The 10,374-nt window shown below is 36.9% G+C and overlaps 1 long non-coding RNA gene across 1 annotated transcript; it reads left to right on the forward strand.

Moving 5' to 3' along the window:
* Positions 1-3,183: 3,183 nt before the first annotated feature.
* On the forward strand, positions 3,184-9,883 carry LOC135288973 (uncharacterized). Its single transcript, XR_010351776.1, has 3 exons — positions 3,184-3,380; positions 8,882-8,948; positions 9,795-9,883. It is a non-coding gene; the product is annotated as an uncharacterized LOC135288973 (long non-coding RNA).
* Positions 9,884-10,374: the final 491 nt, after the last annotated feature.

The raw sequence follows: 10,374 nt of genomic DNA on the forward strand, positions 1-10,374 counted from the left end.
TCCAAGGGTCACTTGCCTTTCCTACACAATACACTGAAAGTGATGCAAGCAATTGCTGCATTATTTACTGTCAGGCTAGAGTTATTAACAACCAGCCTTAGGTTGAAGAAAGTACATATAAACTATAATACACTTTAAGTGAGATAAAATTTCAGCTACAACTTAATTAAATTCTTATTTTTTGAATAGTTCCTGGCCTGAGAGGATAAGACAACAATTAAGTGCTGGAGTCGCATTGACCGAAGCATATATGACTAACACGACACAAAGCATCTCAACAGAACATTAATACAGCCTTGGTACTAACAAGTACAGAATGGAAAGAGCTCATGGTGATATAAATAGAGGTGGGAACAGGCTACAGATCATGTGTTTAGGGAAAAAAAAGCCATCAATACAAATGCTTTGCACCTCACCAAAAGCCTGTGCAAAACCTGGTGGCAATAAATTCAGCTAGGAGAAGCGGGAAGGGCGTGTTCAGCAATTGGAAGGAAATAAAACCTTGATAACTGAATTTTTTTTTTTATTGTCATATATTTTGAAAAAACCAGCCCATTTGAATGAAAGATTGCCATCCTGCCTTTCTCTCATTCACATCCCTTGATAAAATGACGACTAATTCCTTGTGTTTTGGAGAGATTTGCACTTGGAAGTTTTACACCTCTGTGGCAAAAAAAATAGTCTGCTTGAAATGTAGAAGGGAATGCCATTCAGTGCTGCCCTAAATTTTCAATAAATAATTGAAAAAATAAAATATTTGGCATCTGTCAAGTACAGTGATTTTGGCCATGGTTCAGTCTTGTGCAGTTCATTAAAATTCAGAATCCTTTAACTTTTCTATTTCAAAATTTAAACAGTTCATAGAAAAAAACCCCAACCATTTTTAGTATAATTATTTAAAAATGCAGTGATAAGAAGAAATACTCCTGAAGAAAAATGTCACTATTTAATAATATGTCACATCTGGACTTTAATGAAATATTAATGCTAAGTTATGATAGGAAGAGTACCTCTTTTTCATCTTTCTTTTATCTAAATTGTTTAATATTTAATACTTTATAATAGAGAGATAGAGTAGACCAAAGTAGAGTTTATGCTGTTTTATTATGTATGATTTTATTACCAGATAAGAGTATTTAAAAATGTTTAGAATATTATAGGATCAGATACAGAATATTTAAAGCTATGTAATGCATTATTTTACAGATGCAGAAATCCATGATGTTCCTTGCCAAAGGAGACTGTCAATGTAGACTCAAAATCCATAGGAATATCTACATCTATGGTCCTTATGGGTCCCTTCCAACTTGAAATATTCTTTGATTCTATTTCGTTGTTGCCAAATAAGGTTGGGGCTTTTTTTGTCTTTGGGTTTGGTTTTTTTTTTTTAAGGAAAAATGTTACATTGAGTGACACATCAGACAAAGTGTAGCATAAAGAAGTCTAAATTAAGCCTTATCAAAATGTCTGAAGAATGCTAAAACCTGTTTAAGTGTGTGGTTGGAAGTTGCAGAGACAGATTTACATGTGGAGTGATCTTACTAACCCTATTGTCAACAGAAAAGAGTAACCAAATGCTGAGACAAAGAGTTTATTTGTATAGTTGGTGCTATATAATTTGATCTAATAGTAAATCCTGTTAGACTTTGCTGACTTTATTCTTCGTTGCAAAACAAAAGCAGGTAACTGCTAACAAAGGAAAGTACTAAAATGTCACAGGATGCACAGAGGGGTTACCTAGACATCATTTTCCACATCAAATGGACAGTTAGAGATCTCAAAAAATATTGAGAGAAAACACATCTTGAAAAAGAACTTGGAAATATGTTGTGTGGCCACAGGCACACATCAGGGAAACAGAAAGGTTCTTCTGAGTCAGATCACTAATGGAATTTAGCCTTCAAATACTTGGCAGCTTCTCTTCCAAAATATTTTAAGAAATCTGACATAATGTCATGTATTAGTAGTTTGACACAGGATCTTTGCCCCTGAAAATCTATGAACTTTTAAATTCTTGGAATAGGAATCAGAAGTAACCTTGCAAAGCCAAATTGCAGTCAAGTGAAAACAAATTTATGACAAACCAATGACTTCCTAGTTTGAACAGATGGAGGGTACATGACTTGCTTACAGTTTGGACACTGCAGGTCTTTAATAAAAGCAGGTATTTCTTTTATTTGGTTCCCATCTACCTTTCCACATTGTTTGTGTTGTTTAACTGATAGATCCCACAAACCAATGTTTCATTGTCTTTCTGTGTTTCTCTGTATATCTAATCTATCTCTTTTCTGCTGCTGAGTCATAGATGGTGTCCCTTTGGGAACAAGGACCAACTTCTTGTTCTTTAGCCTCTGTTTGAAGCACACCAGCAATACATAAGAATTGACAGTGATTTGGGCTTGAAAACAGCAGCTCCCTGTAAGTGAATCTGTGGAGTTCAGATGTTTGTACTGTCCTTGTAGGGAAGTCACATTTCTAAACAGAGAGTCAGTGTGAAAGCCAGAAAGAGAGCAATGTTCAATTCAGTTAGCACCTTAAAAGTATGATTTTTCTGTTACAAAAACAAAATGTCGCAAATCTGAAACTGAATTGGGAAAAATTATATTACTTACATCAATAAAATTACATGAATCCACTTTTATACATGGATTCCAATAACTCCATTAACAGATTATTTCAAATTATTGTTTTCCCAAAGGCACCTATTCATTAAGCACATAATGAAACCCAGATATTACCTGGAAACTTCATTAAAGGACAGATTTAAAACACCAAAACATATTTTTGGTGGACATATGAGATTTTTCTGAGGTCCTAAAAACAGTGTGCTTGAAGCAATTTGAGTTGTGTGGATGACCTTACTGTACAACCAGAGGTGAACAGGTAATTGAGAGTAGAGTTAGAGAAACTCAAGACTCTAAGCTTAATAGTATTTGAACAGAAAATTTTACTTATGTAGTCAGAAGGACAGCTAAGAAATCCACCGTCTTGCAGGGATTAGCATTAAATGGTGTGAATGAGCCTGGAATTTCTGTTGCGATCAAAAGAAAATGACAACTTTTTTAGATAAAAGGAAGAAGAAGATTTGAGCTCTTTCCTAAGTTAATATTTCTGCCCTTATTTTACACTTTTGGTCTCAGCAGTCTAAGATCTTACTCTCTGGGCAGCTTTAAGCTTCCTGCGGAGACAGAATGGCTAAATGTGCTCTGAGCATGCCTCATCGGCTTCTGCAACTACCTCGAGTTTTGCAGCCAGAAAAAAACCTCCCAACCTTATGGCTGACATTAGAATTTGCTATGCCTGATGAGTAATAAAGAGCCTTTCTCAGAAGAAGAAAGGGTTCTGGGCTGTTCTCAGCATGGGGAAGTTTGAATTCAGAGGTAAGACAGATACTGATTTTAATAGTCAAAAACACCTAAATGCATTATACAGTTGCTAATAAAAATAATTCTAAGTGGGTGGTAGGATTGTTTTGGTGCAGGGTTTTTTTGTTGGTACTTCCCCCCTGCCCCCTTTTTTTTTTCTCCAGTGTTTCATAGTAAGGCATTACCATTTAAATAGTCTTGATGTAATGTGCTTGTAAAAACAAGAACCAGAAATCCTTAAGAAAAAGCAGCGTGACTATGATGCTAAAATCTGAGGCCTCAGAACTTCAGTGTTGTGAATTAGGTGATGGAGGAGAGTGGAACCATTGCTTCCTTGCAGCAGATTGCGTGTTGGGTCATTCAGTAATCAATAATGAAATGGGTAGTGTCCTCAATTGCACACATTTTACTCTTAGTGTAAGCTCTGTTGTCGTTCTTGAAGATTAATAGTTTTATGGAGTGGCTCCTTCAGCAGTCATGTCCTTTTTCACATGAACCTTTCCTCTGCTGCCTTCTGGGAGTTTAATGTGCTGGCTGATGTAAGATTTCAGGATCTGGGCACATAAAAAGAATGTTCCACTACAGACTAAAATCCTTAAGCTACTCTTTATCTTTTCTACTGAGTTTTCCAGGTGTGTGCATCCAAGATTAATAACTTTCTGGTGATTTGACTGTTTCCAAGACTGCATGGTAGTTCTGCTAGAATAAATCCTACTTGAAAGAGAATAAAACAGGATGTAAAATTATGAAATATTAAATATTTATCTTTTTGTGGAAATGAAGACATGCATGTAAAACATTACAAGGCTGTGACTGAAAGAAAGACTAGCACTCTGTACTGTGTACACTTTCACCTCCTTGGTTCTGGACCTCCAATTAATTCTGGGCCAGAATACTAAAAAAGGAATGTGATATTTTTGACATTCATATAATAGGTGACATAATTTCTAGCTATAAACTGTGTCATACTGGAACATTAACAGCATTTTTGCAGCATTATTTTCAACTACTGAGTTCAGTGCTGTGCTGACAAAATGGCTAATATGATCCTTAGGCATGAGCACAGAGGATCAATAAGTAGGTGATTTTTACCTCTTTAAACCAAGTCAGTGAGACAGATATTGAGAAGCTAAATATGGTTCTGTTCCCCACAGTCTGGCTGTGATCATATTTTAAACATGGGGCCAGTGCGTAAATGAGCTGTGAAGATGATGTAAAGGCTTTTGAAAGGCAGGCTTAGAAACCTCCAGCTGTTAGGCTGAGGAAAGGAAAAACAAAAGGTTGCAGTAACTTGATTGCTGTATGTAAGTATTTCTGAGGTGAAAAAAAATGTCAGCTGTGGAAGAGCTCTTCATTCTGTCTGGAAAGCACAATGAGTGAGGCTCCCTGGGAGCTGCTACCATGCAGCGAGAAGGGGCAAGCACTGATATGTACTATGGGTTGGACAGGGGTTTCCTCACCTCACTCATCTTGGCAAGTCCTAGGGCAAAAGTCTCTGCAATTGTTGGGCAAACAGCTCTTTAGCCAAGATAAAGTTTTCCAGTCTAGCATAGAATGGCTGAAAGATACATAATGAATGTTAAAATAAGTCAGGCTGACTGCTTAACAGATCCTTTCAGGGCTGAAACCCTGGTTATTTCTTGAAGGACATTTAAATTTTGAGGACATTTACATTTCAACCTGGGCTTTTCAAAAGACAGTCACAGATTCTGGTTCTATTTTTATCTTTATCAGAAGTTTATGGAATGAAGACTATTCCCTTAGATACAGGCTACCATATTTCTGTATATTTTTTGTAGGGATGTTTTCCTAAAATACCCCTCTGAGATCAGTGATCCTATCCTTTGCTCGTTGGACTGTGAAGCATTGAAAGGAAGGTCAAGGAATTTAGGAAACTATCTTTATATTACTGTTTACTGCTTTTACAACATAGACTCTTTTTGAGAGAGAAGTACATGCAATTGTTTGGTAGACTGCTAAACATCTCTCTCTTCTTAAAATAATGCCAAATATACTGTTCTTTTGTTTCTTAATTTTGTGGAAAAATGAAATTTAAAAAGCTGGAGCATGTGTTTTTTACTGGTTTGGCTGCTATATCTTATGATTAAGAAATTTAGAATAATGGAAAGTAATTGTCTTAGAAATTGGAAAGCTGTTGCTGAGATTCTAGAATGGATAGTTGGGAGTGAAAGAGATGCCCTGCTCAGAGAGAGAGAGGCTTATTTTGTAAAGCTTGTGGGATTTAAGGAAGTCTTAGCATAATGACGGGTTTTTAAAAATAACATCCCTGCAGAGAAAAATCTCTAGAACAATGCTATCAGGAACATCTGACAGTGGCAAGACCATTTTCTTTCACATGACTTTCTTGAACCCTCTGGAGAAATAAGAAATTTTATCTGTGTAGGGCAAAATTACTGAACCTGGAACCTAAAATTATGAGCCTCTCACTGAGGGGTCACCTCTAAAAGCTGAGCAGATGCTGTGCACTACATACATGGCAGAAATCATAAAAGTCTCTCATGAACTTTCAGCAGAAGCTATTGCATCTCCACAGCTGTGAAGAGCAAAAGGAAAATGTGAAATAAATGGATAATTGTCATGTATTACTAAACAATATTGTCTTTGTCAATCACTGCTGCCAGTAGATGACAGTGATACAGTCTTTTACCTATCAGCGTGCCTTCTGTCCCCTTACTGTTGACTTTCTCCAATCCCTGGCTCCTGACCTTTCACCTCAGTCCATGGTTAGTGCAGATGATGGATGAGCCTTGTTATGCTCATAAGATGTGCTGGTGCAAAGGAAAAATGCCAGCAGGCATGTTGTGCTCGTGTTAGATTTTCATAAGAGTAACTTGTCTCTAAAACAGACAAATAGCTGCACAGGCTGAGCAAGATAAGTTTGTCATGAATGTTTTGGTTGTTGCCATTCAAAACTGATGTTATGTCAGCAGACAGGGAAAAGTGAGCCCGGCAGGAGACTCTAAAGGAGGGAAGTACTGGAAGTACTGTTCCAACTCCTTCCAATGGAAGGAGTTGGAACAGGCACTCAATTTTACTAACATTATCCCAGCCAAAACCAAGACATTCAGGAAGAGAATAAAGATGTATTCTGCCGTGAAATATTCTGTATAGCTGCCCATATTGTAAGTCACACACTTGAAATGGAAAAAGTAAAGCATTAAATTATGAAATCAGTGGAGTGTGGTTTTTTCCCCCCAAGAATTTTGAACATAAATGTAGTTTAAAATTGTTTCTAGTAAGATAAGTCATATGAAGTTGTCATATAAAAACCTTGAATTGCACCTTCACAATTGTGTTTTTTCTAACCTCTTTAAAAATTATTAGGGTTGTTTTTATTTATTTGTTTTTTGTTCAGAGAGAATTCTCTTAATTTTTGCAGGGAAGTGAAAGGAAGGAAAGCATTCACTTTAATTATTAGAGGCCAGAGTAGGAAAGAGATTTCTAAGGAAAATAATAAGAAGGACAATTTCTTGCTAAAATAGTAGATAGGATTTTGTTTATGTCTAAGAAGTATGGTTCCATGATGGAACGTTTTTTGAGGTCTAGATGTTTTCATAAAAATGCAAAGATAAGGACAAGGAATCCGGTGTTAGAGCTCTTGGTGGAATTTTTCCAAGAGTCCATAGGCTTAAACTGTGGGCTTGAATTCAGAAGTCCAGGTAGTAAATAGCCCATACAATATCCAAATAAGCATGTGTTTATTGTTGCATGTTTGGGAGGCCTGATGAAGAAGAACAAACCAGTGTATATTGGAAAAAGTGTATTTTCAGCAAGACTTGTTATTTCCTACTTGTATCATTTATCATGTGTAGGTGTGTATTCAAAAGTCTTGCTCACTTAATCCAGTGGTTTGTATTTCTTCTGTCCATAGTGCATTTAGCACTATCACCCTTTTTCATAAAGGTTCTAGGGACTATCAGAGCATTTAAGTAGCTGAAGGATGGCTGCCTTAAAAGCCCTCACTTCAACACAATTTTACTTGGCTTTTAAAAATTAAAACACACAGGAAAGACAGAGATTGTGCTTCTGAAATATTGTTTACTACTGAACTGCTTTTTCATTAAGAGATCATGGAAAGATAGTTTTGATTCTGTGGTTTTGTGCCAAGCAAACAAAATTAGCTGTAAGCCTTCTCAAATACTGGCATTTTAATCAGACCATGTTTCAAATTGTGTGCTGTGTCCCCATCATGAAGGGGTTCTAATTCAGTGGTGGAATTGGGGATTGCCCATGCTATGAGAAGGATTCACAGCACAGGCGGCTGCTTCACTCTGCTGAAAGCTATGAAAACTTTGGCTATGATGCACTTCATTTTTCTTTAGTAATTGGAAGTGTCCCATGAGAAGGGAACCTCAGGCACAAGTGTTCTGCTGATGTGGCTCGTGGCATGGATTGTTTTAGATTTGGAAAGTTTGCAAAGGGGAAACTACTGTCAGAAAAAGAGTTTAATTACAGCCTCAGTTTTAATAGATTTTCTCACGATTCAGAGATGCGGTATCAAATAATTTACTATAAAATTATACTTATTCCTTTGCATTGCATTTCTTATTCTTGAATAACCCTTTCAGAGACTGAAAAGATGAGAAAAGAAAACAAAAATCCTACTGCAGAAAAGAATGTGTATATATAAAATTCAGGAGTATTTTAGCATGGTGGCAGCTGGAGAAGTGTAGGCATTGAAAATCAAGGCTGCTGCTTACCTTTCCAGTGATGCCTAGAACAGGTCTGCTACTTCTACTATAATTTTTCCCCTAAACAAGACTCTTGTGACCATCCTGCAAAGATGAAACACAGTTTATTTTCTTCTTTTCTGGCACTGCTTCTCATTCAATGGAAATAAAAGCATGGTAATAAAAACAAGGCCAAGCAAATGAAAACAGCATGTCCAGTTTAAAGAATATCAATGTTTGCTAAAGCATAATGTTTTTACAGTGCCCTGATTTGTTGTTCAGTATTAGTTTGTACCTGGCACACATTCTATGGCATGTAGCCGTGGGTATGCCTGGTACCCTACTGGCAGTAGCTTGAGAGGTGCTGAAGTCCTGGGAACTGGGGAAATGACATCAGTTTATCTCTAGATGGTCACTGGTGCGACCCACACCCATGTGAGAAACAACCCCTTGCAGTTCCAGAATTGCAAAGGGTTAAAAGCACTGATAAAAAGGGCCACAAAAATAACTCTTGTGCTGAGAAATACAAGTTATAATGAGAGTTTTAAGGAATTCAGTCTCTCCCTTTTTAGAAAAAGAAGATTTAAAAGTGCTGTGATTATAATGCCCAAATGCTTTTATGGTGAGAAAATCTTGCCTCTGTAATTTAAGAGAGAAAAGATTATTGGCAGGAAGATAAAGGCACCCAAACTTGTAGTAATTTTTAACAGTGAGGGCATGGAAGTACTAGCACAGTTTACCATTGGATGTGATGATTTCTACACTTTATAAAGTCTTCAAATGAATGTTAAATGTCTTTCTAAAATAATTGATTTTTCCAAGCAGGTTTTGGGAGTGCAAATAAGGGGAACTGCATTTAAGGGCTTCTGTTCCACAGGATACAATATTTGAAGTAAGAGTCCTTCTGATCTTATTTCTCTGAATTTATTAAAAATAAGTTGGATAGCAGATGAATCACTGCTCTGAACTGCTGTGTAAGAAAGTGATTCCTTTCTTACACTCAGCATTTCATGTAACTACTACTTGCTTATGATCCTCAGTGAGAGAATCAAAGTGTTTGATTTTGTCTATTGTACTTATTTTAATAGGTTATATAATTTTAATACTTCATTTCATTAGTGGAATAGAACTTAAATGTCTTCTCTCTCCAACCCAGTCTTGTCTGCTTGACCTCCCCTGACCAATCCCTTTTTTCCAGGAGCATAACATGGCCATTTCAGAAAGCAAGCTCCTCTAAGTCACTAAAGAGAAGCAGGATAATTTGCTGTCACCTGGGGAGGTGGTGACCACTGAGTCACCTCCCCTAGGTGAGGAGTGAAGCATCTTTTGTTCACTGGGCCAGAGGCACTTTCCTTTTGCAGTGGACTCCCTTTCTGCCTGACTCTACTTAGATGTCTTAATGTGAAATCAGTGTGGGGCAAACAGTAGCTTCTAAATACAGATCATATAAATATTTACTTTAAATTTTCTGAGTATGATAAAATACATTCATCTTCCTGATAAACATCGGTATGCACTCATTCTAGCATTTGTAGGTAGTGTGGATGTTTTTTCTCTTAATATTAGTTTGTTTGATTCTGTGGGGTTTGACATCTCTATTCTTTTGTCTGACAAATCTGTGCGCTGACTTGTAAAAAAAAATCAATATTGTTTTCCCTGGCACTTTCTCTGCAGTTGAGTTGATTTATTATCACAGTTCCCTTTCCCCTCTTTTATCAGTGTATTTCTATTGCTTTAGGGTTGAGTACCTGATAACATCACAGGGTAGAAGACACACAGAGAGTTTCCGTGACCTTATCCCCTGTGTGATCTTGTCCAGTGTGACGGTGAGCCATGGCTATAAAGTGAACAATGATATTATCCAAGCTGTGTGATCAGATTTATGTTCGATTACTAGAAATAGAGATGAGCTAGAACCAATGAACAAAATTTAAATTTATATTTAAACTGTCCTTGTCCAGTACCTGAATGACTAAAGGGAGAGTAGACATCCAGCTAGCAAAACTTAATTTTTCTGCAAAATGGTGTGTGCTGGTAGAGTCATACAGCCCATAGTTCTTGAAGGATTTATTTAAACCAACCATAGTGGTGAGATGGCTGTTGCTCCCTAAATATGTAGTCTTACTACTGCTGTTTCTCTTAGTCACTTATATCAAGGTAGCATTCGACCACATTAAAATTTCAGAGTTACCTTACCCTAAGCAATTCATGGACATGTAAGAAAAGCCAGAATTTACAGTCACTGTTTCAGACCAGATGCAGCTGAAGGCTGCAGCAGGTAAGGTGCTGTGGGCATATTGGTAAGTGCAAGTGTGGTA

The sequence above is a fragment of the Passer domesticus genome, chromosome 1, assembly GCF_036417665.1.
Source record: "Passer domesticus isolate bPasDom1 chromosome 1, bPasDom1.hap1, whole genome shotgun sequence".
Classification (NCBI taxonomy): Eukaryota; Metazoa; Chordata; class Aves; order Passeriformes; family Passeridae; genus Passer; species Passer domesticus.